The following is a 27,580-nucleotide window of genomic DNA, read 5'->3' as shown; positions in this document are numbered from 1 at the left end:
GGGGGGTCGGACTAGATGGCCTTTGGAGGTCCCTTCCGGCCTGGGCAATTCTATGATTCTATGATTCTAAACTTATATATAAATGTATACAAGCGTGCCTTAGTCTTCTAGGAGACTTAGAGAATGTGAGCTTAATAAAGAAAAAAGTGAATGCTAATATTGAAGTGGTAAGAACCGTTCCTATTGGTCTGTTATGATCTCAGGGTAGTTAGTTGTACATGTACAATTCAAAGTAACTTAGCCTGTCATGATTTCAAGACTCTGAAGAAGAGCTTTACATTGATGCTTCACAAGTCGCTAAAACCTGCTGCTAATTGCCTCGGTCTGGAGGCCTCATGGGGAAATCAAAACAAAGATCCTGCAGGCGTTTTAATGGGTGTTCTCAGTACCGAGATGTGAGGTAGCAATGCTGTTGCCATCTATAATCTGTGGGTGCTCCATCCTCTCAAGGAGCCCCAGCAGGCACTGGGGGTTCAAAGCAGCTGGTGCTGGGCAGTCAAGGAGGGCGAAGGCGTTCTCCTCCTCCAACAGCTCATGCTCTAGGATCCTGGCAGTGTGCAGCAGGTCAACAAGCAGAATCACCAAACAATATAGGGTTGGAAGGGACCTCTGGAGATCATCTAGTCAGAGCAGGGCCACCCAGAGCAGGTCCCACAGGAACGTGTCCAGGCAGGGTTTGGAATGTCTCCAGAGAAGGAGACTCCACCACCTCCCTGGGCAGCCTCTGCCAGGGCTCTGCCACCCTCAAGCAGGTGGGGAGAAGTGCAGAACAGCAGGTAACATGCATAGACAATTGCAAACATGATGGAGTAGTTAAATCCACATCAGTTAGTACCATAACTGGTAGCTGATGGCAGTGCTTTCCAGGCACTGGTGCAGTGACTGTGGGTTACTTAAGAAGATAAGGAAGTTACATTTCCCAAAATAGTATTTTCTTTGGGGGCTATGTCCTGTAAAATTTATTTTATCCATTATGAACGGCTCAAAGAAGTTTAATACACACTATACAAACGCAGTGCTTAGGAACACTGTATGGATATTGGATATATGCTCATGATAATAGTGGTAAATAAAGGTAAGCCTTGAATACCTGCCATTAGATATTACAGTAGCTTTGTTACAGTACATTATCTCAATGCATTCGTGTTAGCATTTTGTTTATCTGTCAGGCATGAGTTGTCCTTACAAGAGAGAGGCGAGCTAGTCTGCTAGAATTAGCTAATATTAAGTACTCTGAAGACTGATGTTTAAGTGCTCCTTTTTGTTTCTTACAGTACGGAGTGCTCTTGTGGCCAAACGATTATAGATTGATTCAGTTGTGCATGAATAGTGCCAAGTGCTGTTAAAATAAAACAATGTTATTTGGTGTTTCTACACCACTCTGCATATTCAAAGCGTTTAAAAATATAGAAGTTTAGATTAAGATCTGCTGCACCTGATATCAGCAGATATCTCCCTCCCTGTGTTAAAATTTTTGTTTGCCACCTAAGTGGGAAAATTACCATCAAATGATGTTTATAGGTCTTTAGATTTGTGTGTGCCTGGAATATCACAAGGCTGACTCTTGTCTCAAGACTGCTCACACAAAATGTGAAGTGCGCTTCTTATTTAAAGTAAAATCAAAGTAGAAATGGGTCAAAATCTTCCTGTTGAAAGTTAATTCAAGGAAGGAAGTGTGCGCCCGAATCTCTTCTGTCCTTTGAACATCCAACCGAGATATTTTATTTTAGGAATTATAATGGGTTAAACTTGCAGGGTTGGAGGTGTGTAGTTTCGGACGTGCCATTTTCTTTAGGGCTATTTTATAGGCTGGTATCATCCTACACAGTTCTACAGCAACCTGACTTTCTGGAACTATTGGGAGTAGTCACTTTTTTCATGAAAGCTGAGGTTTTATAAGGAAAAAAAAAAAAAAGGAATGAACTAAAAAGCTAACGCAAAACTCTAAATTAATCTCCTTGAGTTTCTGGCTAGCTTTATGCCTGCTAATGTTGGGCAACAAAAACACCCTTGTCCAATGCACCTGCTTCAGGTTTGCTCTTCTGTTGATGTATTTAGGACATGTTGGGCAACAAAAACACCCTTGTCCAATACACCTGCTTCAGGTTTGCTCTTGTGCTGACATATTTAGGATTGGACACTTCTTAGTGTGTGGACAGCTTCATGCCAGCAGAATATATCCCCAAAAAAATGATGAAGACTGCCATTCATGAATTGCATTATCCATGCCTTATGGAAAGAGCTGTGAATCACATTACAAGATAAAAAATTTTAATTTTTCCCCCTCTGTTGTTGAAAGAAAACGCTTTGATATTTCGAAAGTCTAGCTTTGATATTTCTCTCTACTGTTTTTCCTCTTTCTTCTAACCAATAACATTCACAGGTTTGCCACATCTTATTCAGCGAGAAGGTAACTTTAAAACTAATATGCTGCGTTGGCACCAAGTGAAAGAAATTGATTTAGAAGATGACAGTGAAGGGGCCATGCTGAAACGTGTACAGCCAGGCAGTGTCACACTGCCTTGGAAAGCATTCAAATCGATTTCTTGTGGAAATGGGTTCCTGAGGAGCTGTATCAGACAAAAAAGGCTTCCTTCAGGAAGCATTGATCCGTCCACAGTGCCACACCAGAAGGATTTCCTGGATTAAAGGCACTTTGACATTGCCCTGGTGTGTTAGTGCCCTCTGCCCGAGGTGGCAGATCAGGCTGGAGCCCAGGACACTCAGTGTTGATCTCATCTTCACTCCTGGCTTGTTGTTTGGGCAGAGGTGAGAGGCATCCTTTTTAATACACTCCCATTTCTCCACCTGTAGAATGGGGCAACTGAATCCTTTTGCTCAGGGGTGTGAAGATGTGCCTAAGAAAGAAAGGATAAAACAGCTACCTGTTTGCTGCTGCTATGGTTGTTACACTTTAGTTGAAAACAAATCTGATTTAGATACTAATATTTAAGACCCAAGTGCACTAGATACACTTTTTTGTTCCTGTGCTGTACCATTGACCATTCCAAGCTTCAGACTTAAACGAGAAGGACCAAATTTCCAAAGAAAGTTGGGGGATTTGTGGATTGCAGTGTGAAGGAGGCCTCACCTCGAGGGCTGTGGTCAGTTCTGGGCCCCTCACCACAAGAAGGACATTGAGGGGCTGGAGCGTGTCCAGAGGAGAGCCACCAAGCTGGGGAGGGGTCTGGAGAACAAGTCCTACGAGGAGAGGCTGAGGGAACTGGGCATGTTTAGTTAGGAGAAGAGGAGGCTGAGGGGAGACCTCCTTGCCCTCTAGAACTCCCTGAGAGGAGGGTGTAGAGAGGTGGGGGTTGGCCTCTTCTCCCAAGGGAATGATGCCAGGAGCAGAGGGAATGGTCTGAAGTTGGGGCAGGGGAGGTTTAGATGAGATGTGAGGAAGAATGACTTTGGTGAGAGGGCGGTCATACCCTGGCAGGGCCTGCCCAGGGAGGTGGTGGAGTCAGCATCCCGGGAGGGATTGAAGAACTGTGTAGAGGTGGCACTTCAGTGCCCGAGACTGTTGGGGGTTTTTGTGTTGGGGGGTGTGTGGGGGGACTCAATGATCTCAGAGGTCCTTTCCAACCAGGAAGATTCTGTGAAGCAGACCACCACCATTTACTTTTCAACATTGGTGTCACCAGCCACGAGAAGTCCCCCTTAACATATTATGGATTGCTGGGTTTGGACTTGTGCAATGGCCAGTTGTCCAGCAAGACAGGAGGTTCTTATGGGAAGCAGGAAGTTTTGGTAAACTCAAAACTTAGTGAGAAAGCCTGTTGGTTTAAAGAGTACAGTTGAGGTTTCAGGCAGATAGGTAATACCTAGAGAAATTGAGATTATTTCCATAAAGAAGGGCTGTTTTGAAACTTGCCTTTTAAGAAATAGTGGCTTCAGATTTCATATTCCTAGGGAATGAGATTGCATTCACACCACAATACACAGAAGGAATAATAATGTAAAATGGAAATAGAGCAGAGGAGCGTGAAGGTTTTCTGGTTGTTGCTCTTCCCTTCCTCCCTTGAATCATAGAGTCTGTCTACAGAGGAAAATGTTAGAAGCAGTTGCTGTTATTTTCCCTGGCAGCCAGAGCCCAGTAAGTTGTGAACTTAGAGGTTTTAAGTCTTTTGCAGTTTCTTAAGAAAAGATCATAATCGTTCTTCATATGAGCGAAACTCCATATATCAGTTCACTGCTGCTGAATTTGCTGCTGCTTTGGAGCTCATTATTTGGGGGATTTAATTTTCTTTTAAGCTTAATGGTTTTGTCTGTGTGTTTGCTTATTTGTGTTTGTTGGTTTTATGATTTGTTTGTTGGGTTTGGTTTTTTTTCTATTACAGCAAAATACACTTGAAAGCATTTCTTATGTCTTCAAAGTAAGCCACTCAGCTCGGGTGCCTGTGTGCCCTCCATTTGGATACACAGTTCCCTTCCTTCTTCCCCCTTGTTCTTCTTAGGGAGACAACCCTTTATGGTTCCACATAAGAAATTATAACCCTTTCCCTCTCCCATAAAAGTCTCTCATGTTTATTGTATAAACCGAGAGCTGGGCTGGTGTATTAGAAGCATTTTTTCATGCTTCTCAATGTAGCATTTTCATTTGGCTGGTTTCTGAATGGGGGCTGAAACGGTTTGAGTTTCTCCCCTGAGGCTGTCTGTCCTTGTGTCTAATTTTTATCTCTTATCTCCGTACGCTTTTGTAATGACAAAAAGGAGAGGGCAGGGAAAGAAAAAAAGGAAGTGCAAAACCTGAAAATCTTAAGTTATCCTATCTGATTTGTGACAGCGTAGTATTTCTTTTTATTTGAAATATTTTGCTAAAATTACACAAATCCTTGATCCACAAGAAAACATTTCTTTTGAAAGAAAATATTACCACTGAAAAAATTATTTTGGTTCTTGGAAGGTTTTACCTGTAAATCACTCTGGTCAACTGTCCCTATTGGTGAAACACAAGGCAAAAAGTGTGTCAGCTGGATGTGTTTGAGACAAGGTAACATTGCTTACATAGGAAAATATTTTATAACAAAAGACTCTGGTCTGATGTGTGAAGAATATGGATGATTATTGCCAGTTTTCAGTCTTGTAATCACTGGACTGTAATGTCAGTGCGACAGTTTTTCCCTGAGGAGTAAGTAGGGGATTATTGGGTTTGGTAGTGTTTTTTCTCCCAAGTGTTACCAGGAAAAGGTCTGCATATTTTCCAGGATCTGGGAGTCAAATATTGAGGATTTGCTCAGTATTTTGCAGAGTAAACAAAAGAAGCAGGTGCTTCGGAAAGTCAGCTCCATTTAATAAAATGGGGTTTCCTGTAGGTCTTTATTTTTGAAAAATAAAGACCAAACCTTCAAACCTTCTTTTCAAACCAAACTTTTCATGTTGTTGATTTCTGCTCAGCAATTCTGCTTGCACCTTGCAGTATCACTACTGAAAAGAAGAGTTTTATTTTGGAAATGTAATTCACCATTGGCGTGATGCGCTCACTAGGCAGCGGGCTCTTCCTCGGGTGGCTTTCGCAGAGGCTGATGGGTTAAGTGCTTAAGCTTAAAAAGGCTGAACCCAAAGTTATCTAAATATTTAAGGTGTGGAATACAGCCCTTTGCTGACACATCTCATCCTAGCAGGTGACTGAGGTCCTGGCAAAACGTGGGGTGGGATCCACCAGCTGATTCCTACTGCTTTCCTCTAAACCATCCTGGGCTGTATGGGCTGTGGATACCATTCTGGGAGCTCACACCAGCTTCCCCTTTGCTCCCATGCTGTATGATATATGACGTTGGAGATGAATGAATTGTATCTTTTATTTAACAAAGAGTAAAATGAATTAGTTGGCGGTGTACTGCCTGGCCCCAGCACCCGGTAAGCACTAGTAGTTTTCATTATCCCTCAAGAAATCATTGACTATTTCATGTGATGCAGTAATGTATTATTCATAGGCAATTTCATTGGTAACATTATTGCAGGTTCTCAATGTAACGAGAATGTACATAAAGCCATGAAATCCTTAGGAAGAGAAAGATAAGCCATCTTCCATAAAAATGAGAATATATGTGCATATGCATGCACACAGAGGGCTCCAGGTCTTCGTGGAATCAGGCAAATGCCTTTGAATCGTGGTAGTCAGCCTTATTCTTAAAGCTTGTCTGCTACTACCCCTTATAATCCACTAAACCCTCTCAGTTTATTAATGATAAACATTAAATATTGGTCTGAAATGTTGTTCTCTGCCTGAAGGTGAATATTTTCTGTTGCATTGTTAGCAATTCGCCTGTATTTTATGGAATCACGGAAATGTCGGAGTTGGAAGGGACCTCTAGAGCCCATCCAGTCCAACTCCCCGGCCAAAGCAGGGCTGCCCAGAGCACATCACTCAGGAGCATCCAGGTGGGGCTTGAAGATCTCCAGAGAAGGGGACTCCACACCCTCCCTGGGCAGCCTCTGCCAGGGCTCTGCCACCCTCACCCCAAAGAAGTTCTTCCTCACATTGGAGTGGAACTTCCCATGGTCCAGCTTGTGCCCGTTGCCCCTCGTCCTGTCACTGGGAACCACTGAAAAGAGTCCGGCTCATCCTCCTCCACCCTTTAGACACTTGTCAGCATTGATAAGGTCTCCCCTCAGCCTTCTCTTCTCCAGGCTAAAGAGTCCCAGGCTGTGTCATCAGGCATAACTCTCCCTTTTCCATTCCCTGACTCTCAGGTTTCCCAGCCCGAATCCTACATCCAAGGCAACTTCTCATATTGCCACAATAGGATTTTGCCAGCAGCGTGCTCCTTCCTAACCCACGGCATCACGAAATGGAGGAATGAGCCTTTGCTCCAGTGGTAGTGGATGGCACGGCTACCATATTGCCACAATAGGATTTTGCCAGCAGCCTGCTCCTTCCTAACCCACGGCATCGCAAAATGGAGGAATGAGCCTTTACTCCAGTGGCAGTGGATGGCACGGCTGCTTAGAATCATAGAATGGTCCAGGCTGGAAGGGACCTCCAAAGGCCATCTAGTCCGACCCCCCCGCAGTCAGCAGGGACACCCCCAACTAGACCAGGTTGCCCAGGGCCTCGTCGAGCCTCACCTTGAATATCTCCAGGGATGGGGCCTCAACCACCTCCCTGGGCAACCTGTTCCAGTGCTCCACCACCCTCACAGTGAAGAACTTTCTCATCAACTCCAGTCTAAATCTGCTCTTCTCCAGCTTAAAGCCATTGCCCCTCGTCCTGTCACTGCAGGCCTTTCTAAACAGGCTCTCCCCAGCCTTCCTGTAGGCTCCCCTCAGGTACTGGAAGGCTGCTCTAAGGTCTCCCCGGAGCCTCCTCTTCTCCAGGCTGAACAACCCCAGCTCCCTCAGCCTGTCCTCATAGCAGAGGTGCTCCATCCCCCTGATCATCCTTGTGGCCCTCCTCTGGACCCTCTCCATCAGGTCCATGTCCTTCTTATATTGAGGGCTCCAGACCTGCACACAATACTCCAGGTGAGGTCTCACCAGAGCAGAGTAAAGCAGAAGAATCACCTCTCTACTTCATGCTTCCACCCTGAAGCACTATCCAGAGGCCTTGGGCCCTGCTACAGGGGGTCAACTGAGCTCTTCCTCACCCACCACTGATGCATCTCAAAGCTTAGCACGTGGCCTCACCTGTCTCTGGGGACCTTGGTGCTGTGGCAGGATGCTCTAGAGCTACTGCCATACCCAGTATCAGACCAGTATCTACCTAAAGGTAGTGGAGCTTGGATTTCATAACCACAGCAGAGGTCAAAAACTGGCCTTATATCCTCTCCAGTGTGTCCAGACTGGGTGCTTGTGGCACAGAATCATGAACAAAGACGTTGTGATGCTTGCACTAAATGCATGTAAAAGCATATGGTATTATTCCTTTTCTTTTTGAACTATGTCTTATGGTTGTCCTTGAAACTTTGCAGGCAGTGCTGTTACCTAAGATACTTTGCAGTTAGAGCTTGCTACCCGGGGTTGGGCACCTCAGAAAGCTTTTACCACTTCATAATTTAAATGTATGTTTGCCCCTCTTTAATTGAAAAGTTGTAAGGAGTGAAAGGTTTGTGTATTTGCACTGTTTGAAGGCTGCTTTGATTTTCGGTTACTGAGGAAACCGCTTTAATGTAGTTTCAGTTTCCAGTGACCTCGAACTCTCTGTTCTGGTAGGGTTTGTGCATCCTTCAGGATGGAAACTGTTTCAGAGCATTTTACTCCCATCTGAGGCTTGTCATATCTAAAGAGTGCTGATGGGGCTTGAAAATTCGTTCAGCTTCTAGCCCAATTCCATGTTTCTTATGGATCCAGGGACGGCACCCAAAACCAACATTGCTTACTCATGATTTTTGAATGTTACCCTCTATCCTGACTCTTATCCTCATTTTCTTGTATACTCCTTTTTCTGTTCATACAAATAGAGCAGGCACCAGTGATGTTGTGGTTTATTGAGTGGTAGTTAAGTGTGGCATACCTATTAAATCTGGGAAAACTGCCTGTTTTGTACAGTTATGGATAAAATCTCGTAAGAATCACAGAATCTTCTAGGTTGGAAGGGACCTTAAAGATCATCTTGTCCAACCGTCAACCTGACTGACAAAAATAGACACCAAATGAAGAAGGCAAAGGAGATGGTGGGTTAAGAGCTCTGCAGTTTTCATCCATCTCATGCTCAAAGGGCTAAGAAAAAGAACGAAGATCTCTTATTAGAAACCTATGTTGAGAGTAGGGTGCTTCTTAACTCTCCTTTCAGACAACAGTGGTGTTCTGAAAGACCCATGGCATGAGTGCATATGTTCTTCCATCCTTAATTTAGAGTTGAGCCTTAAGCGTGTGGACAAGGACAAGAGGAAACGGGCAAAACTTGAATAGAAGAAGTTCCACCTAAACATGAGGAGGAACTTCTTTCCTGTGAGGGTGGCAGAGCCCTGGCAGAGGCTGCCCAGGGAGGTGGTGGAGTCTCCTTCTCTGGAGACATTCAAACCCACCTGGACACGTTCCTGTGGGACCTGCTCTGGGTGGCCCTGCTTTGGCAGGGGGTTGGACTAGATGATCTCCAGAGGTCCCTTCCAACCCCATGTGATTCTGTGTAACCTCTGGGGCTGGAGGACACAATTAAACCCAGCTCTGTAGCAGAGGCATTTCCTTTTCATGGCCAAGTATCAGAAGGTTGCATGGTAGACACCTCTTTTCCCTGCTGCAGTATTTAACTGTCTGTATGGAAGGGTGTAGGAAGGCACTTTGTACTCCAAGGTAGTCAAGGCATTGGGCTGAGTAGATGGGGTGGGGGAGAAGACTCTTCTATCTCAGCAGCTCAGGCATCTGCCAGCCCAGAAGCACCTTCAGATCCTGCAAAGCCGCGCACCGACAGTTCTCTCCCAAGGCAGGAAAAGACAAAGCTTTTCTGCAGTGGTGGTGATGGGAAAAATAGCTCAAAAAAAAAATAATAAAAAGTGCATCTTTTCTTCTGGAGGCACATCCTTATCTAACTTTCATGTGGAGCATGAATCTGTCAGCACAGAGGAAGAACTGGCTTCAATAGTAGGTTCTGCTGTGCAGCAAAAGGCCAGGGCTGCAGAGGCGTGAGCCTCCAGCCCAGAAGGGGAATTGCACATCAGCTTTGGAGGCTAATAAGGGCACGACCTTCTTGGCTAATGAAAGAAAGATTTCCCAGGGGATGCTGTTCCCTGCTGGCTGTTTGAGGTTTTTCCAGGCATGGCACTGCACTTCTGGCACTCCTTTGCAATCAGCAGCCCTTGTGTTGTCACCCCAGCACCAGCTGTGGGAGGAAGCAGGTCTGGCTGGATGTGGAGCTCTGGGTGAATGAGCAGGAAAGGTTTTGCAGGCAAGGAGGTCAAGAAAAAAAAAATCAATTACTGCAAAGGAAGCATGAGGGAGATTAGCAAAGAGAATCCCTGTGTGGCTGAATGTTTTAAGTCTCCTGGAGTTTACGCCATCTGAAGAAATGCAAGTAATCTTCAGGATATCTGGGCAAATTATTCAGTCCTGGTAAAATATAATTATTAGTGCATTAAATTAGTTTTGAAGGTTCAAGGGCTGAATTGGACCATAGGATGAAGTCAGCTGGAGAAAGCTTGGTGAAACTGATGCATTCATTTTGGTGTCATCACAATCCAAATACTCCCTGAAGGTGAATTGATTTCTGTGCTACTTCTGTGCTTTTGGAAGAAGTGGGGAAGGAAAAGCTTGAACAATGTCAAAACATCCCATTTTGGCTCTGGGAAGTCTCCTCTTCTTCTAATGGCATCATCTTTAAGTTATAACGCAATATATAAATGCAATCTAAATTATTTCATAGCACAACGTTAGATCAGTCCAAAGCAATTCTTTTTCTCTGAGAATGCAATGTTTCATTTTGCTTCTTAATGAATTCAGAATTGGAAATCTTAAAGCTATGGATGAAACCAAATCTTCATCATTTTTGGACAGTTCTCTTCATGTGCACTACTTTTGGCTGTGGCAGAGTTGCTCCGTGACAGGGACTGGAGTGTCTTCCTCCAACCCCGAATCTTTTCTGATTGGGGTGAGATCCCTTCAGAGAAGAACTACCTTTTCCTACATAAACTGTGGAGCAGAAAGGAGCAGTAAGTGTCAGCAAGTTTTCCAGGGTCTACCATAGCACTAATTCAGGCCATACATCTTGTAGCAGGCGTTCACAACTGTGTATAAATAAGTTTGACATATTTGAGTTCTACCAAGGCAACTTCATTAAAACCCTGAGAGAAAATGTTAACAAGCCATTTGAAATGGAGTTGGCATGTATGTACCTTTTGACTTTAATCGCTTACTGTTGTCCCTGTAATTTAGTCTGGGTCTCCTGGCACACAGTGAGATGGAAGGAGGAAGCAGCGTGGTTTCTTTAGTCACCCTGATGCTTTAGCACTATCTTTGCTCCCTGTATATGTGTATGTGTGTATATATATATTATATTTTCCCCATATGCAACGTACAGTGAAGCATAATCCAGGTTTTTGGTGCCTAAGTCTCTTTGGTATTTAACAGCTTGGTTGCTAAGGCAGGTATTGGGTCTTCAATAATTCCGCTGTCTGGATGTGTATATTCATCTGTTTAATCTAATGGTTTTTGAAGCTGCTGGCCAATTTCAATTATATTTGGAAGAGAAGCAGAGGTGTCACCAGGGATTGCACCCCTACAAGTTTGTAAGTATTAGTGGCTCGTAGAGGAGACACAGTTAGAAAAGCTAACCCTTTCTTAGACACCAGGATAACCCTTTCTTAGACACCAGGAAAGCACGCAGAAGAGAGGCTTGTGAACCTGATTTACTAATTCCTATGTCTTGTTCAAATCATTTCTTTAAACCTTAAATATGCCTAATTTAGACATAGGGCGGTGTGTCTACGCGCATTTGTCTGTTTATTATACAGATGTATATTGTTCACTGAAATCCTTTCAGAAATTAATTGTGCTTCCCCTTGTTAAAAGCATAACCTCAGCTCCATCTGGTGGCTCTGGGTATTAATAAGAGAAAACTGCTGAAATATGTCTTCTCTGTGATTTTGCTTTTTGTCTAGTGAAAAAAAAAAAAATAAGGATAGCACCAGATATACCAGACATGTGTCAGCTCTCTTGAGATAGAAATAGATGTATGGAAAAGAAGATCCTTATCTTTTGATTCCTGTTTTGGGGGGGTTCATATTTTCTGAACTTATGCCTTTAGAAATCAGGGGTTGTTTTTCCTCAATAATGAGAGCGAAGTAAGCTGTTAAAAATTAATAATTATTATATATATATATGTGTATATAAGAAGTTTCCCTTCACCTCACCTTTATCTCTTGAGAGCAGGAGGTAGAGCTTTATGAGGAAGGTCAAATGTTGTATGAGACTTGCACTGCGTTCCTTATTTATAACTCTCCAAGTGTGACCCCTGGAACAAAGCTTCAAGCCAGCTCTAAAACCAGAAATACTCATTTGCTGTCCCATGTAGCTAATTCTTCACTAATAACATATTTTGCTAAGTCAAATACTAAGAACAGGTATTTTCCTGCTTCGTTGCTTTTTCCCTGCTTATATTAGGAAGGCATTGGGCGTAGATTTTCTGTTATGCAAGCTGTTTTGTAATCAAAAATTATTTTTATTCCAAGCAGGAATAAAAGAATTCAGAAATGAATTTTTCATCAAAAAATTAGCGTTAGATCTGGCAGCGTTTTTGTTTGATTTTGGTCACGTGTTTTTAAAAAGAAAAATAAAAAATAGGCCAATACTCAAAATGAGTATGAAACTTTTTTCAGAGAGCGCAGGCCTGGCTTCACGTTTTTAGCAGAGTGAGTGATGCAAGTGGATGAAAGAGCTTTTTGGTAAAAATATAACAGGTTCTGGCAGTGGGGCTGTGCTGCCTCTGTCAGCTTTGCATAGGCATGAGAATTAGTATGGCTGTGTGCAAGGTCAGCTGGAAATTAGATTCTTTGCTCTTTTGCCACTGTGAAATGGTACAAACAGCACAACCGAACCTTTGGGGTAGTTTATATCACTTAAATGTACACAAAACAGGGAAGCCCTGCAGGAAATTTTAGTTCTGAATGCGTTCAAGTTTGCTATAGAGGTCTCTTCACAGAAGTCTACAGTGTCTATGCATGTCTCTATTTGGGATGAAATCTTGTTGGCAGCCAGTCACCGGTGGTGTCTCTCAGGGCTCAGTTTTGGGGCCAGTCTTGTTTAATATCTTTATTGATGATCTGGATAAGTGCACCCTCAGTAAGTTTGCAGATGACACCAAACTAGGTGGGACTGTTGGTCTGCTTGAGGGTCGGAAGGTTCTACAGGGGGACCTGGACAGGTTGGATCAATGGGCCCAGGCCAACGGGATGAGGTTTAACAAGGCCAAGTGCCAGGTCCTGCATTTCGGTCCCACCAACCCCCTGCAGCGCTCCAGGCTGGGGGCAGAGTGGCTGGAGCTGCCTGGCAGAAAAGGCCCTGGGGGTGTTGGTGGCCTGTGGGCTGAACAGGAGCCAGCAGTGTGCCCAGGTGGCCAAGAAGGCCACCAGCATCCTGGCCTGTATCAGGGACAGCGTGGCCAGCAGGAGCAGGGCAGTGATGGTGCCTCTGGACTGGGCACTGGTGAGGCCCCACCTCGAGGGCTGGGTTCAGTTCTGGGCCCCTCACTACAGGAAGGACATTGAGGTGCTGGAGCGTGTCCAGAGGAGAGCCACCAAGCTGGTGAGGGGTCTGGAGAACAAGTCACACAAGGAGAGTCTGAGGGAACTGGGCATGTTTAGTTTGGAGAAGAGGAGGCTGAGGGGAGACCTCATTGCCCTCTCCAACTCCCTGAGAGGAGGGTGTAGAGAGGTGGGGGTTGGCCTCTTCTCCCAAGGGAATCATGCCAGGAGCAGAGGAAATGGTCTGAAGTTGGGGCAGGGGAGGTTTAGATGAGATGTGAGGAAGAATGACTTTGGTGAGAGGGTGGTGAGGCCCTGGAAGGGCCTGCCCAGGGAGGTGGTGGAGTCCCCATCCCTGGAGGGATTGAAGAACCGTGTAGAGGTGGCACTTCAGGGCATGCTCTAGTGCCTGAGATTGTTGGGTTGGGTGTTTTATGTTGTTTGGATTTGTGTTGTGGTTTTTTTTGTGTGTGTATGTGTGTGGTTGGACTTGATAATCTCAGAATGTCCCTTCCAACCATGAAGAGGTTCTGTGATTCCATGATTCTGTGATGTGCTCCTGCCTTATCACACTTACCCATCATTAAGCACTTGGGAGTAAAGCAGTTACACGTTCTCCCCTTTTGATACTTGGCATGTTCCTTTTCCTAGTGCAGTGAAGAGTTTTATACAGCCACAAAGAGCTTTATATCTCAGTGACATTTATCCTATATACTCTCCTCAACTTCTCTGTTTCCTAATGAACAAGCTGTAGGCTGCATATATGCATATATTAATGTTTTGTCCCTTCGAACTCGAGGCAGAGGACTATTCCAGGCAGAAATAACATCTTGTTCCTGTCAGAAGGCTTAATGCAGGAGAATATTAAAAAAAAAAATGATCTCAGAATGTCCCTTCCAACCATGAAGAGGTTCTGTGATTCCATGATTCTGTGATGTGCTCCTGCCTTATCACACTTACCCATCATTAAGCACTTGGGAGTAAAGCAGTTACACGTTCTCCCCTTTTGATACTTGGCATGTTCCTTTTCCTAGTGCAGTGAAGAGTTTTATACAGCCACAAAGAGCTTTATATCTCAGTGACATTTATCCTATATACTCTCCTCAACTTCTCTGTTTCCTAATGAACAAGCTGTAGGCTGCATATATGCATATATTAATGTTTTGTCCCTTCGAACTCGAGGCAGAGGACTATTCCAGGCAGAAATAACATCTTGTTCCTGTCAGAAGGCTTAATGCAGGAGAAAATAAAAAAAACTTAGCATTTGGAATCTTTTAACCAATTCTTCACACAGGATGTTTTCCTGTCTCGGCTGTTTATAACAATGCTTAAGATCTCAAATGAGAGCAGTTTCTTTGTGTGTGAGGCACTGAGTTCATTAGTAATTAACGACAGCCTTTCTCACCAAGCTGTGTACACTCGTGATAGACAGAGGCCAGAAAATTACCTTCCCCTTCTCCAGGAATTGGTGCAAAACTCGTGAGACACTTGTTCCCCAGTGTGGTTCTGTCAGAAGGGAGATTTAATCTCTGCTGCCAAAAATAACACCAGACACACACAAAATTAATAAAGTACTTAGGCTAACTAAAGCAAATGTGTAGTCTACTGTTCAACAATTTACTTCAGAAAAGAAGGAAGTGACACCAAAAACTCTACCAGGCCTTTCCTCTTGCCTGGCAGCTGTTAGTGATGTGCTCCAGAGAAGGGAGATGTGGAAAAGGGTTAAAGCAAAGCCTTTGTCACAAAACTGTTTCCCCATTTCTCCTACTTGCACCCTTAAATTGGATGCTGAATCCGTATTTGTGTGATGGCATCTACAAGACGCTATTTTCCCCAGAGAAAACAAACAAAATCATGTTGGAGAGCTGTGCCCCTCTCAAATTGCCATTAAGGACCCAGGCTCTCTGTACAGGGGCAGGATCTGCCGAGGGAGCATCCTCAAAAAGGGCACAGACTCACCAGCTCACCGTCACGTGTCCCCACAGAGGCCCTGAAATGTCAAATCATTAAGGATACAGTAAATGTGAAATATTTGTTTTAGGAAGGCAAGTGGTCTTGCCCTGCGGATCTGGAATGAGCACGGAAAAGAGGATGACTTGACAGGTAGATAAACACATAGTGTACAACTCCCCTTACAGCTAACAAGGCTCTTTTCAGTGGTAGGAATCCTCCTCATTCAGGGGAGATTTTTTGTTGTTTTGCTTGTGCAAGCAGGGAAATGGGCATCAAAAGCCAGAACTGCATGTCCATAGCAATACCACGTGTCCATAGCATCACCGAGTTTGTTGTGGAGGTGGCAGGATTTTATAGCTCTCCTTTACAGCAACCCACAGAGTTATTAGCTGCAGACCATGGAAATTATGTTGCAGCAGCAGAAGCATTCACTTTCTTGTGTACTAGTTAGCTAAAACCTGCCCTTTTTGTCTCATTTTAAACAAAAAGGACACAATCAATCTAAAATGAATATATATTCCCAAATCAAAGTGTATTTCTTAACTGGAAACTTTTACTGTGGTGACAGCTTTCAACACGCTCGATCTGATTTTGACACGTTGCAATTTGGTCTGTGGAGTTTTAATGATCGGACGTGAGGCAACGTTGATTTTGGATTTACGTTGCTTCTTTGCTGTTTTTCTTAGTCAGCTGCTATGGCATTTGAATCCAGACATAAGATAAAGGGTTGTTCAGTCTTGCCACAGTTGTTGCACTGTCATTTTCTTAGTCAGCTGCTATGGCATTTGAATCCACAGACATAAGGTAAAGGGTTGTTCAGTCTTGCCAGAGTCATCGTGCCGTCATTCCATCTGATCTTCTCCCCTTTGGTGTGAAGGGAGCCTGCAAAGACCAGGTTCCTGGGTCAAGTGTCTGAAGACACCTGCTTAATGCAGGCTGTGTGAATGCTCCTTTGCTGCCCCTTGTCGTCTCTTGTAAGGCTTACTTGAAGTCAACTACTTCCTTAATTATGGCATTTTGAGAGGAATCTTTAGCGCGGACTGGGTGGATTTCAGATTGGGAGTGTCTCTGAATACCTTAACAGAAATATACTGTAGTTTTAAGTTGTTGTACAAGAAGAAGAGAACAGTGCTTTCTTCTGGAAAGCACTACTGAGGAGAAGGATCTGGGGGTCCTGGTGGATAGTAGACTCTCCATGAGCCAGCAAGGGGCCCTTGTGGCCAAGAGGCCAATGGGATCCTGGGCCCGGAGGTGGAGGGAGGTCATTCTCCCCCTCTGCTCTGCACTGGGGAGGCCACAACTGGAATCCTGCCTCCAGTTCTGGGCTCCCCAGTTCAAGAGGGACAGGGAACTGCTGGAGAGAGTCCAGCGTAGGGCAACAGAGATGATGGAGGGATTGGAGCATCTCCCTGATGAGGAAAAGAGGAGAGAGCTGGGGCTCTTTAGTCTGGAGGGGAGACCTTCTTCATGCTTCCAAGGATCTCAAGGGTGGGTTGAAGGAGGCTGGAGCTGGACTCTTTTCAGTGGTTCCCAGTGACAGGACGAGGGGCAACGGGCACAAGCTGGACCATGGGAAGTTCCACTCCAATGGGAGGAAGAACTTGTTTGGGGGGAGCGTGGCAGAGCCCTGGCAGAGGCTGCCCAGGGAGGGTGTGGAGGCCCCTTCTCTGGAGATCTTCAAGCCCCGCCTGGATGCTCCTGAGTGATGTGCTCTGGGCAGCCCTGCTTTGGCAGGGGAGTTGGCCTGGATGAAGGTCCCTTCCAACTCCAACAATTCCGTGGTAGTTTTGGTCTGACTGTCTCACTGGTGACTGCTCTGCAAAGCTGCTTGAACTGCACCCCATCCAAGCAAGAAGGATGACAGTGGACGTGATGAAAACATTGGGAGCTTTACTTAGGGCTGCCTAACCTCTCCCTCCGAGCTGTGCTGCTTCAGCAGGTCCTCTTAGAAGAAAATGTCAAAAGACCTGATCAAAAGAAGTGGTCAAGTAAGAGCAGTGGTATCTCTCTGCTTTGCAGGGAGCCTTAAGCAGGCACTTCACAGTCCATAGAAAAGTAATTTTTCAGGGTCACAGAAATACTGATTTGGAGACTGGCAGGAGGTAGAACATTTTTCACAGTGGTGAAAAATTCCTGGTGCTTTAACTGGCATTTATTTAATCGAAATATCAGACTCACCAAGTTTATGATTTGACCTTGGCTTCTGAAAATTCTGGGATCACCTTCAAGAAAGCTTTGACCAGACAGTCGGATTCGAATTCTGGGATCACCTTCAAGAAAGCTTTGAGCAGAGAAGATAGACCAGACAGTCGGATTCATCTAAACTGAGCTTTTGAATTAACTTGTGTTTGTACTGTGCTGGTTGAAATGCTGAATTTTGGCCAGAGAGCTCGGTGTCCAGTGGCAACAGCAGAGACTCCTCCTCAAGGAGCTCCTGATTAAGATCACGAGGGAAAGTGCTGCTTAATTTAAGGAAAGATATCCTGCCCAGAGGTGATCTATTCAGTCACAGCTTAATTGAAATCAAATAGCACGCAAAAAGGAGAGAGAAACAGGAGACAAAAGGTTAAGCAGAGCACCTTGTATCGAATGTTCAGCTGAGGATTAACTATTGATTGTGGCGCATAAGCCAAAAATCAAGTTTTATTGTGTGCCCTGCAGTGATTTCTGTGTTCAAAATGAAATCTGAAAAGCAAACACTTGTTTATCTTCCAATGTTACTGCAGCACGTGTGACAGGAAAATAAAGAAGCAACGAAATATCATTAGTGTTTTCTTTTTGTTGATTACTGAGTTTCTTTAGCTGCAGGAAATACTGGAGAAAATTTATGGCTCCAACCTTTAGTTTAAAATTAATGTAATTGTTAAGCTTTGGGATTATGAACAGCTGCTTGTTGAACAGTAACAAGAAGACAACCTCTACAAAAAAACACCTAATAAGTCTGCCTGCATCAGGGAACTTTTGCACAATAGGAAAAGTTGATCAGTAAGAGGAATAATCTGCTTTAAAAGAGAAATGGAGATGACAGTAAATAAGAGCAACTGTTGAAAACTGGCAGCGTAAGGCACATAATGAAGAGATTTCAAGAAGATTTGCGGAAAATACAGCTTTTTTTTAATATCAGGATGATTTTAAGTTCCTCTCCTTTTTACTCCTGACTCCAGCACTGTGATTCCACTGGCTTAGATGGCACGGTGCTATGACAGTGCCATCATCCATCTTCAGGAGAGTGGTGCCTTGCTTTGCCCCATCCAGAGCCTCTTGCCCTTTGCGTGAGTTCGATCTGCAGGGACTCAGGATAAACTGTTTTGAAACAAACAAACATTTTTAAAAGGTTGTTTCTGATTTATTGTATGATATTTCTGTTCCTGAGGTGTTCTGTTCGTCCTAAGGTTTCTGTTCATCTGATGATTGCATCAAAGCAGTTTGTACGCCTTGATTATTTAGCTTTCTCAGTAGTCTCAGGGTATTTTGAGAAAAAGTTGGAAAGTTGCTCACAGTTGAAACTTATTACTCCACCTTGCTCTATTAAGTAGTATCTTGGGCCAGAATTAAAAAGACAATTGATGGTTGGCTAAAATTGTGGGAGGAAGCTGATGCGCAAAAAAAGGACTGTAAGAGTTGAGTGCTTCATAGGCAACCAAGACCTCTGTCTCTTTCACTTCTGTCTTGTTTTATTTGTAAAGCTTAGCAGAAAATAAAGAATTGAGCACTAAGCAGAGGTTGCAGAAAACCTTGTTGAGCTAGAAAATGGAGGAATGGTTGGAGAACGTCAGTGTTGGGCCTGGTGCCATGGCTAGCTTGGGGTTGGGATGTTGGCTTTAACATGGCCAACAGATAAATTGGATGTGCAAGCACCACAGCTAGGAACTGTGGTCCTTCAAAGTTCCTTGTGTACTGGTAGCTGAGAACTGGGAAATCCAGTAGCTCACAGGAGACTGCTGAGGATCTGGTAAGGTATGGAAAAAGGAAGTGATCATGCTCCATCAAACATGGAACATGGTCCATGAAGGTTTTCATCTCTGGCCATTAGCTGTTCCTAATGGAAAGAGTTCTGCTGATAAATAGCTATCTTCTTTAAATCTGTTCTTTAAAGAGCTCTGCAGTCAAAGAGGCCAGATTTCTGAATGGCTTGGCACTCTTTGGGAGCTGTCTAGCATCATGAAGAGAAATGCACAGGGTGAGCTGGCAGAGCCTTCTCCAACCCACTGCAACACAAGCAGGTGTGTCAGCCTTCAGTAACTAGCTCCACGTCCTTAAAGAAATGAAAAAGGATAAGCAGCATGGGAAAATAATGGCCAAATTTGTTTAACATACTTTGCAACAACGGTTATGTCACATAATTTTAAGTGACTCTTGTTCATTAGAGTCTGAGGCTGTGCATTCGGTGCTGTACGAGTCGGAAGGAATCAGGAAGAATTTGTCTAATTGGCATCATGTATGAAGGCTGCTGAAGCTCTGGGAAAGGCTAGATCTTCCGCACCAGTAATGATCTTATTGCCATAGTTACAGTTGTCTGATTCTCCTTCCCCTTGCAGGTTGACAAATCACATTAAGAATATTTTCAGAAACCGTGGTGTCTCACCTAGGATACAAGTGTCTGAACAGCTGCTCTGAAAGGCAGCTCTGCCTCTAGTCGTGCCTCATCCTGCTTCTTCTGTGGGTGAAGCCTTCATTGTTTCTAAAACCAAGATGTCTCTACTGCTGGAGAGGGGACAGCAGAGGGCTATAAAGAGGATGAGGGGCCTGGAGCATCTCCCTTAAGAGGAGAGGCTGAGGGACTTGGGTCTTTGTAGTCTGGAGAAGAGGAGGCTGAGGGGGGATCTGATCAATGCTTAGAAATACTTCAAGGGAGGGTGTCAAGAGGATGGGGCCGGTCTTTTTTCAGTGGTGCCCAGGGACAGGACAAGAGGAAATGGGCACAAACTGGAATAGAAGAAGTTCCACCTAAACATGAGGAGGAAATTCTTTCGTTTGAGGGTGGCAGAGCCCTGGCAGAGGCTGCCCAGGGAGGTGGGGGAGTCTCCTTCTCTGGAGACATTCAAACCCACCAGGACTCGTTCCTGTGGGACCTGCTCTGGGTGGCCCTGCTTTGGCAGGGGGTTGGACTGAAATGCCTCTTTTCTCCATGAGACGAGAGCAGTGATTCCAGCTGCCTCTGAAATATGGGCAAAGGGAGCCGTCTTTCATCCCCTGTTCAGGGAGCTGTGTTCTACCTGAACCCTGCAGATGTGTAATAGCACGGGCTGGGAGTAAGAGCCAGGGCAAGGGCATTTATCACTTTTGATCGAAGAGCTTCAACTCCTGTTCTGTAAATGAAAGAAAAAAGGCTCAAAGGGATGTGGTTGCTAACCCACTATGGCACTTGTAATGCCAATTTCTATTTCAAACCTCCTCAAAGAGACCGGGGGCCGGTCTCTTTTCTCAAGTCACAGGCAACAGGACAAGAGGAAATGGCCTCAAGTTGCCCCAGGGTAGGTTCAGGCTGGATATTAGGAAACATTTTTTCACTGAAAGGGTTCTCAGCCATTGGAATGGGCTGCCCAGGGAGGTGGTTGAGGCACCATCCCTGGAGGTGTTCAAAAGACGGGTTGATGTAGTGCTGGGAGGTCTGGTTTAGTGATGATGCTCCTTGTTTGTTGTGTGGGTGTCTATTTTTGTCAGTGAGGTTGACGGTTGGACAAGATGATCTTTAAGGTCCCTTCCAACCTAGAAGATTCTGTGATTCTGTGATTTGTATCCTTTATTATTTTTTTTTAACTCTGCATCTTTCTGTTAACATGCAATAGTAACAACTTCTTCTGCTTTTTCCATTTCCAGCCCCTCTTGTCTCAACCCAGGTGGTAAACATGGGGGTCTGACCTAGCTAGGTGCCTGACAGTTATTAAGAGAAATTTTCCCTTCCAGAGCACAGTCACAGAATCCCATGGGGTTGGAAGGGACCTCTGGAGATCATCCAGTCCAACCCCCTGCCAAAGCAGGGCCACCCAGAGCAGGTTGCACAGGAACGTGTCCAGGAGGGTTTGAATGTCTCCAGAGAAGGAGACTCCACCACCTCCCTGGGCAGCCTCTGCCAGGGCTCTGCCACCCTCACAGCAAAGAAGTTCCTCCTCATGTTTAGGTGGAACTTCTTGTATTCAAGTTTGTGCCCATTTCCTCTTGTCCTGTCCCTGGGCACCACTGAAAGGAGTCTGGCCTCATCCTCTTGACACCTGCTCTTTAGATATTTGTAAGCATTGATCAGATCCCCCCTCAGCCTTCTTTTCTCCAGACTCAAAAGACCCAAGTCCCTCAGCCTCTCCTTGTAAGAGAGATGCTCCAGGCCCCTCATCATCTTTGTAGCCTCTGCTGTCCCCTCTCCACCTTCTCTCAGTTTCCTGGCCTGTAAGGATCTGTGTGGTGGTTTGGGTGGCTTCAGAATATTCTGCAGTCCACTGGCTGTTTTTCTCCATGGAAAGCGTGCGGGTGTCATCGTGTGCCATGTTCAGGAGCTAGACTGCCAGGCATTCTTGCATGTGTTTTCTTCTCATTTTGTCATCTGACTTGATGAATTAAGAGTGGTTTCCTTACAAACAGCCCGGCAGGCTGCAGATGAGGTGCCTCCCGGTGCCTCACTTCATACAATTAATGGGATGGACAAAAGGTCTTTCTGTCAAAGACATTGCCTTTGTCTTCATCTGCCATCTCCATTTGCAATCTCATTTAAGGTGAGTCTGAAATGTGGTCAGAGTTTCAGGACAAGCACCCATTTATATCTTTTCAATTGAGCTCAGGGAAGCAGAAGCAGCAGCAAAATGGAAGATCTGGAAAGGGGGAAAAAAATGTCAGTTTGGGTCCCAGGCAAGACTTGTTGCAAAGGGACAGAGATTTGGTGAGAGGCAGGGCATGGTTTTTTTTCTGACAGTTTGCTGTAACTCTTGTGGAGGATGGTCCTGAGCCTCTCCCTCCCTCTCAGGGACAGAGCTTCCCCTCTGGACCATGTCTCCTGAAGGGGTCTGAAGCCCCAGAAGTTTGGAGGGGAGGACTTTTCAGCATCTCATGGAACTGAGATGTCCCAACAGAGGTTCTGGCACAGAATTGCCCATGAAGAGCTACAGCGGTATTTCCAATGAAGTATCAGTGGCACTTGGCCATTGTTAGAGTTCAACTTGCCATAAAAAAGAAATTGTTTTCAGTGAAAAATACTTCTCTAAAGTTTTTTTGCCTTATGTCTTTCAGCATGGAAGAGATGAACCGTGTATCTGCCCAACATGCCCCACACTAGTTGCACCAGCCTCTTCTCCTTGACCTTATGGATTAAGGTTTTGAACTGTCACCTGTAGCAGATTTCCTAATGGTCATTAGTAATATCTGAAAGTACATGTGTATTGAGAAGGGAGGGAAGGAAGCAGGCACTCTCTTTTAGTTGATTTAATAACTGCATTATTTCACTGAACTTCACTGAATTTTTAGAGTTGGAAGGGACCATAGAGATCATCTAGTCTGTATTATTTGGGCCAAGTGACTATTTTCCCCTTAAACCTTAAACCATGGCTTTTTTTTTTTTTCTTTTTGCTTGTTGAATGAATTGGCTAAGATGGCATCAGGCATGACTCAGAAGGCAGACCAATGAAATACAGTGAATTATACTGCATTATGCCTTCCCAAGTTGTTTGAACAGAGGTTCAATAGATATTAAGAGCTTGCAATGAGAGATCACACTCTTCGATACGGTTTTTAAGTTGAACCCTACTGATTTAACCATTCATGCAGAGTATATGTCTGTGATCCCATCTTCAATTTTAAGTTATAACCAAGCGGTAGGAAATGAAAACGTCATATCAAGTAAATTATAGAATACTTTATTTTATTTAATCTTGCCCAGCAAGCTAAAATAAACATGCGTCCTGAGAAGTATCAGTAATTCATGTAACATGTTAATTACTCGGTGTGCAGTCATTACATTTCCAGTAGCACTCATTACCCCAGCAGCTTTCAAGTGTTTCTGCAGCAACACGGCTTGTAGCTATAATGATATCATTTTACAAGTTTCTGAAGGTGGTTTTTTTGCACTGATTGCATTTCATTTACCTTTTTGCCACTGCTATTGTTTATTACCAAGAGCTTATCAATTAGCTCAGTCAAGATCCCAATGAAAACTACTGTTTCACTCACTAAAAATCAATAAGGAAACTCAATAACTCCTTCCAAAACCCAATAAAGAAGCAGCAAATTAAAGTGTTCACAGCAGATATGTGCACAGTACTTTGGTTGAATAGTTTATCTGATTAAAAAATGCTGGGTTTTGTTAACTGTAACTACCCACCGGATGCAGCCTGAATCTGTGAAGAGCGTGTTTCTGCCTTGCCCTTTTGCTTCAAAATGTTGAAATAAAGGTCGCATTTTCAAAGAGAAAATATTTTGATTGCTTAGAAGCCATCTCTTGAGAGAAAGTTTGTGGAAATGGGAGAGAGTACCGTTTTGGGAGGTTAAAACTCCTCTAAAACCAAACTGCAAGGTTGTGTGAGGGGATGAGAAGGAAGAATTTTGATGCAGAGAGGCAAGGTTATGCTGGTTTCTGGTAGGATACTTTAATCTTGTGATTATCCTTCATGTGCAAAGGAATCAGGACGCAGCAGCCGGGGAACAATATGTGTTTTCTCCCATTTTGAAACGGTCCAGAGCAAGCAGCCAGTTTTGCATAACAGAACTGCTTAAGGCTTGTCAGCAATTAACTGTATCTGTGGAAGGGAAAACATATATTTTTAAAATCCGCTCCGTTCTGATCAGATTAGGAAATTCTGTCAAGGCAATTAGAGGAAAATAAAGAAGGATGAAACTGCTCTCGGAGTAATGGAAAAATAATTATCAGTGCGCTAGCCAATTGCGTGTTGTCCCCGCTGGATGCCAGAGGAGAAACATCCATTTTCCAAATGGTTTTGGGGCCTCATCCTGCATGGTGCTCAGCTTGCTGGGTTCTCCTGCAATGTTGGTAGAAACCAGAGGCACCCAGCACCTCAGCAGCTTCCCTGAGCACCTTCCAGGATGAGCCCGCCCGTCGTTGACAAGAGCAATGAGAACAATACAAAGGAGTTGAAAACTCAGCACACGAAAATGAAATGTTGTTGAAAAACGTGGTAGCTAAAGATGATGGCATTTAGTCATGATTTATTAACAGGGTTGCTGCCATGTTTCCCATGATTATTTGCTGTTTTGGAAAATTGTCTCCTTGGGTCTGTTTATCATGAGAGATCTCCACAAAACAGCTCGGCATCTGGGAGGCCGCTGGTACACGGGCATCTCCTTGGGGAAAGTCCTCGTGGCTTTGGTGAGGAGTGGATGGAAGTTATTGTGGAGAAACTTTGAAACCTTGTCCTCCTGCTCATAATAAGCTGCTCCTAGAAAGGAGCATAGAAAATAAAATGGGATTATGGGGGTGGCTTCCTTTGAAGACCCCTACAAAAAGATTTCAGATATTTAGACAGCTGTTGTTAAGAGATGGTCCCCTCCCATGCTGGTGTGGTTAATAGTGCAGGCACTGGTGTTGCAAGGCAAAAACTGGGCAGTGAAATGCCACCAGGGCTCTGGGGTCAGAGGCAAGAATGCATTTGGAGGTGAAATCTAGACCTTCCTGAAGTGAGTGGACCCTGGAGTTTCATCTGCGTCTCAACTCAGTATCTGATAGTCTCACAGTGCCTTATACCAACGTGGGTTCTGAGTTAATGACCCTGACTTTCAAAGTTAAATGCATTTTGAAGATGAGGGGCACAGCTGCCATATGCTCTTGACCCATCACATGAGCAGGGATCAAACCATTCTAAAGTCTTCCCCTTTTTGGCCCAAAAAGACGATGGCAGCAGGAGCCTTACCCTCCTGCTGTAAAGGTTCTTGGGCCCTTATAAGTAACAGTCAAGGGGAGGACATTCTTAATCAACCTCATTGGTTATCTGACTGGGAAGGTCTTTAGCAAGGTTTATTATTTTCTTCATCTTTGGCCTGAGCTCGTGAGATAGGTAATTAATTATAGTTTATCCATTTTTCAGGATGATTAAGGCAGCTCAGCTGTGTCGCTTGACCTTCAGGTAATCAGAGTACTCCTTTCACAGAATGCCACCTACTATTGCATGAAATTTGTGCATCTTTTTGCATGTAATATTTTTCTCTACATTTTTCTGAACATTTGTATTCTTCCAGTAGGATTTTTTTTTTTTTTTAAACTGGAAAATACATAGAATCATTCCCATTAGGGTTGGAAGAATTTCTGGGGCCCACAAGAAAATTCACATTGAATATTGTGAGCAGTTCTTGCAGATTTATCAGCTTCTCTACAGATCTACAACCCTTTTATTGAAACTAATATATAAGACTGTCCTGCCTCTTAGTAATTCATGCTCTCTCTCTTACCAAAGTTAGAGATATTTCTTTTGTGATCCAGCTCCCAGAGTTTTCACTGAAAACTACATTTTTCCCTATAGAGGATCCTGGGAGAACCAGTTTCAAAGCCTACCAGACTGGTGGAGGGTAGTGAGGATTTTGTGTCTGTGAGTCCAGACCGATGCTGGAAAGGGCATTCCTGCAGTCTTGCATGTCATCCTCTTTTTGTGGTGAAACAGGAAAACAAACTAAGTACGACTTGCAGATTTTCTTTGTCTTCACCGTTCCCTGACTTGAAAAGTCTCACAGTTTCTTTCTCCTTCCAAACTGTTTCTTCCAACTTGTCTAACTAGACAACTCCAGCAGATGCTCCTCTTTCCATCTTGGGAAGAATTTTTGATCTAGGATCCTAAACCATAGAAAAACAGAAGTGGCAGCATGATGGAGGACAGTAAGCCTGAAGCTTGGCTGCCTTCCTTCTGGTTTGCTTTTGAGAAGCACCTGCTTTTTTTTATTCCCTAGCGACTTTTCTTACAATACCATTGTGTATTAGTTCGCTGCATTTCAAAGTAAAATGTTCTAATTTAAAATACAATAGAGCCTGGTGTTGAAACTGTAATTGCGTATTCATATTCATAGATTACTTCAGAACAGCTCACTACTTGCCAAAGTAGAGAAATTGTGAGCAAGGATTCCATAAATCATGAGATTACCTTAAAATCCTGAGACTCCGGGATGTGTGCCTGTGTGTTTCTCTTGGGTATTTCTTTAGGGTTTACAACATTTTCAAGCTTACCTCTGCCAGCTGAAAGGCAAGTCACTTATGAATAAAAGAAAAGCTGAGAATTTCCTTCATGTTCGAGGGCTTCAGGAGCCACAACTTGAGCATGAAATGTCACTGGATTTGTAATGAAATCGCAGGAGGGGGCAGGACTGCCAACTCACTGTGCTTTGCCTGCTCCTTAAAAAACCAAACCCTTTCAATTGGACTAGTGTTTCTGGAAAATTAAATGTTACTGTCCTTTAACACATTCCTCCTGTTCTGTGGGCTCATGTTTAATTATCATGCATTAAGCATATGATTAGTGGCAGAGCAGAAGTGTTTAATAATGATAAATAGCTGAGTCTTTAATGTATATCACAGCCCCGTTGATGCCAGTCTCCCTCTTTGTTGTTGTTTTTCAGCTGCTGTTACACATTTGCAATACTGTAGCAAATACTTTGAGGAAACTTTTACATTATTCCTTCCCAAAAGATTTTTCGCCACATTCCAAACTTTTGTGATTTAAAACCAAACATATGCGCGGTCCATACATTTCAAGAGGCATCTGGATTAAAGCCTTTTGGATGAGATTTTAATGAATGACTGTGTTCTCCCTCTGAATCAGTGCAGGGAGTAAATTTTTAATGACTCATTAACAAAGTTAATAGTTTTGAAAATCATTACAGTGTGATTCCATTATTTTGGTTTTTTGCAGTGCAGCTAATGCTCCATGCATCATAGTAATGTTTTTCTTTTGGCGCTTCTAGCAGAAGTTGTTTTGACTCAGAGCTTCCTCTAGGAAATGCATTATGAAAATGGCAATTTAGAAATACTCTGAGATGTTGAGGAGTTGTTAATGGATTGAGGAGAGCTGTAGACCTACTCGAGAGCCAGCCACCACAGCCCACATGGGTCCCTTGAGAAGCAGATATATACCTAGTACGGTTTTTTGACAGGATTTTAGTAGCCTAACATCTTGATTTCAGTATGAATTAGAGGCCACATCTCCAGGGTGGGTTTAATGCCACTTGGATGTTTGGGTTGAGTGGTGCTTGGGCTGGTTTTGCAAACATGTTTGGGTTGAGTGGTGCTTGGGCTGGTTTCACAAACACTTGAAGAAGGAGGTGGGAAATAGGTGTGTGTCCTGAGGGCAGCCTCTCCAGAAGGTATAGCCAACTCACCTAGTAGTCAACTCAGAGGAGGTGGCCATACTGGGCTAGAGCAGGTCACAGAATCACAGAATCTTAGTGGTTGGAAGGGACCTCTGAGATCATCGAGTCCAACCACACAAAAAAAAAAAAAAAAAAAAAAACACCCAAAAAAAACACAAAAACCTAATAACTTTACTATGTGACAGGAACCCTATCACACCCCATGTAAGTTGTACTATCACTGT

The sequence above is a fragment of the Calidris pugnax genome, unplaced genomic scaffold (genome assembly GCF_001431845.1).
Source record: "Calidris pugnax isolate Ruff unplaced genomic scaffold, ASM143184v1 scaffold16, whole genome shotgun sequence".
NCBI classification, from domain to species: domain Eukaryota; kingdom Metazoa; phylum Chordata; class Aves; order Charadriiformes; family Scolopacidae; genus Calidris; species Calidris pugnax.
The sequence above is the reverse complement of the archived record's forward strand: the minus strand, read 5'-3'. Positions refer to the sequence as shown.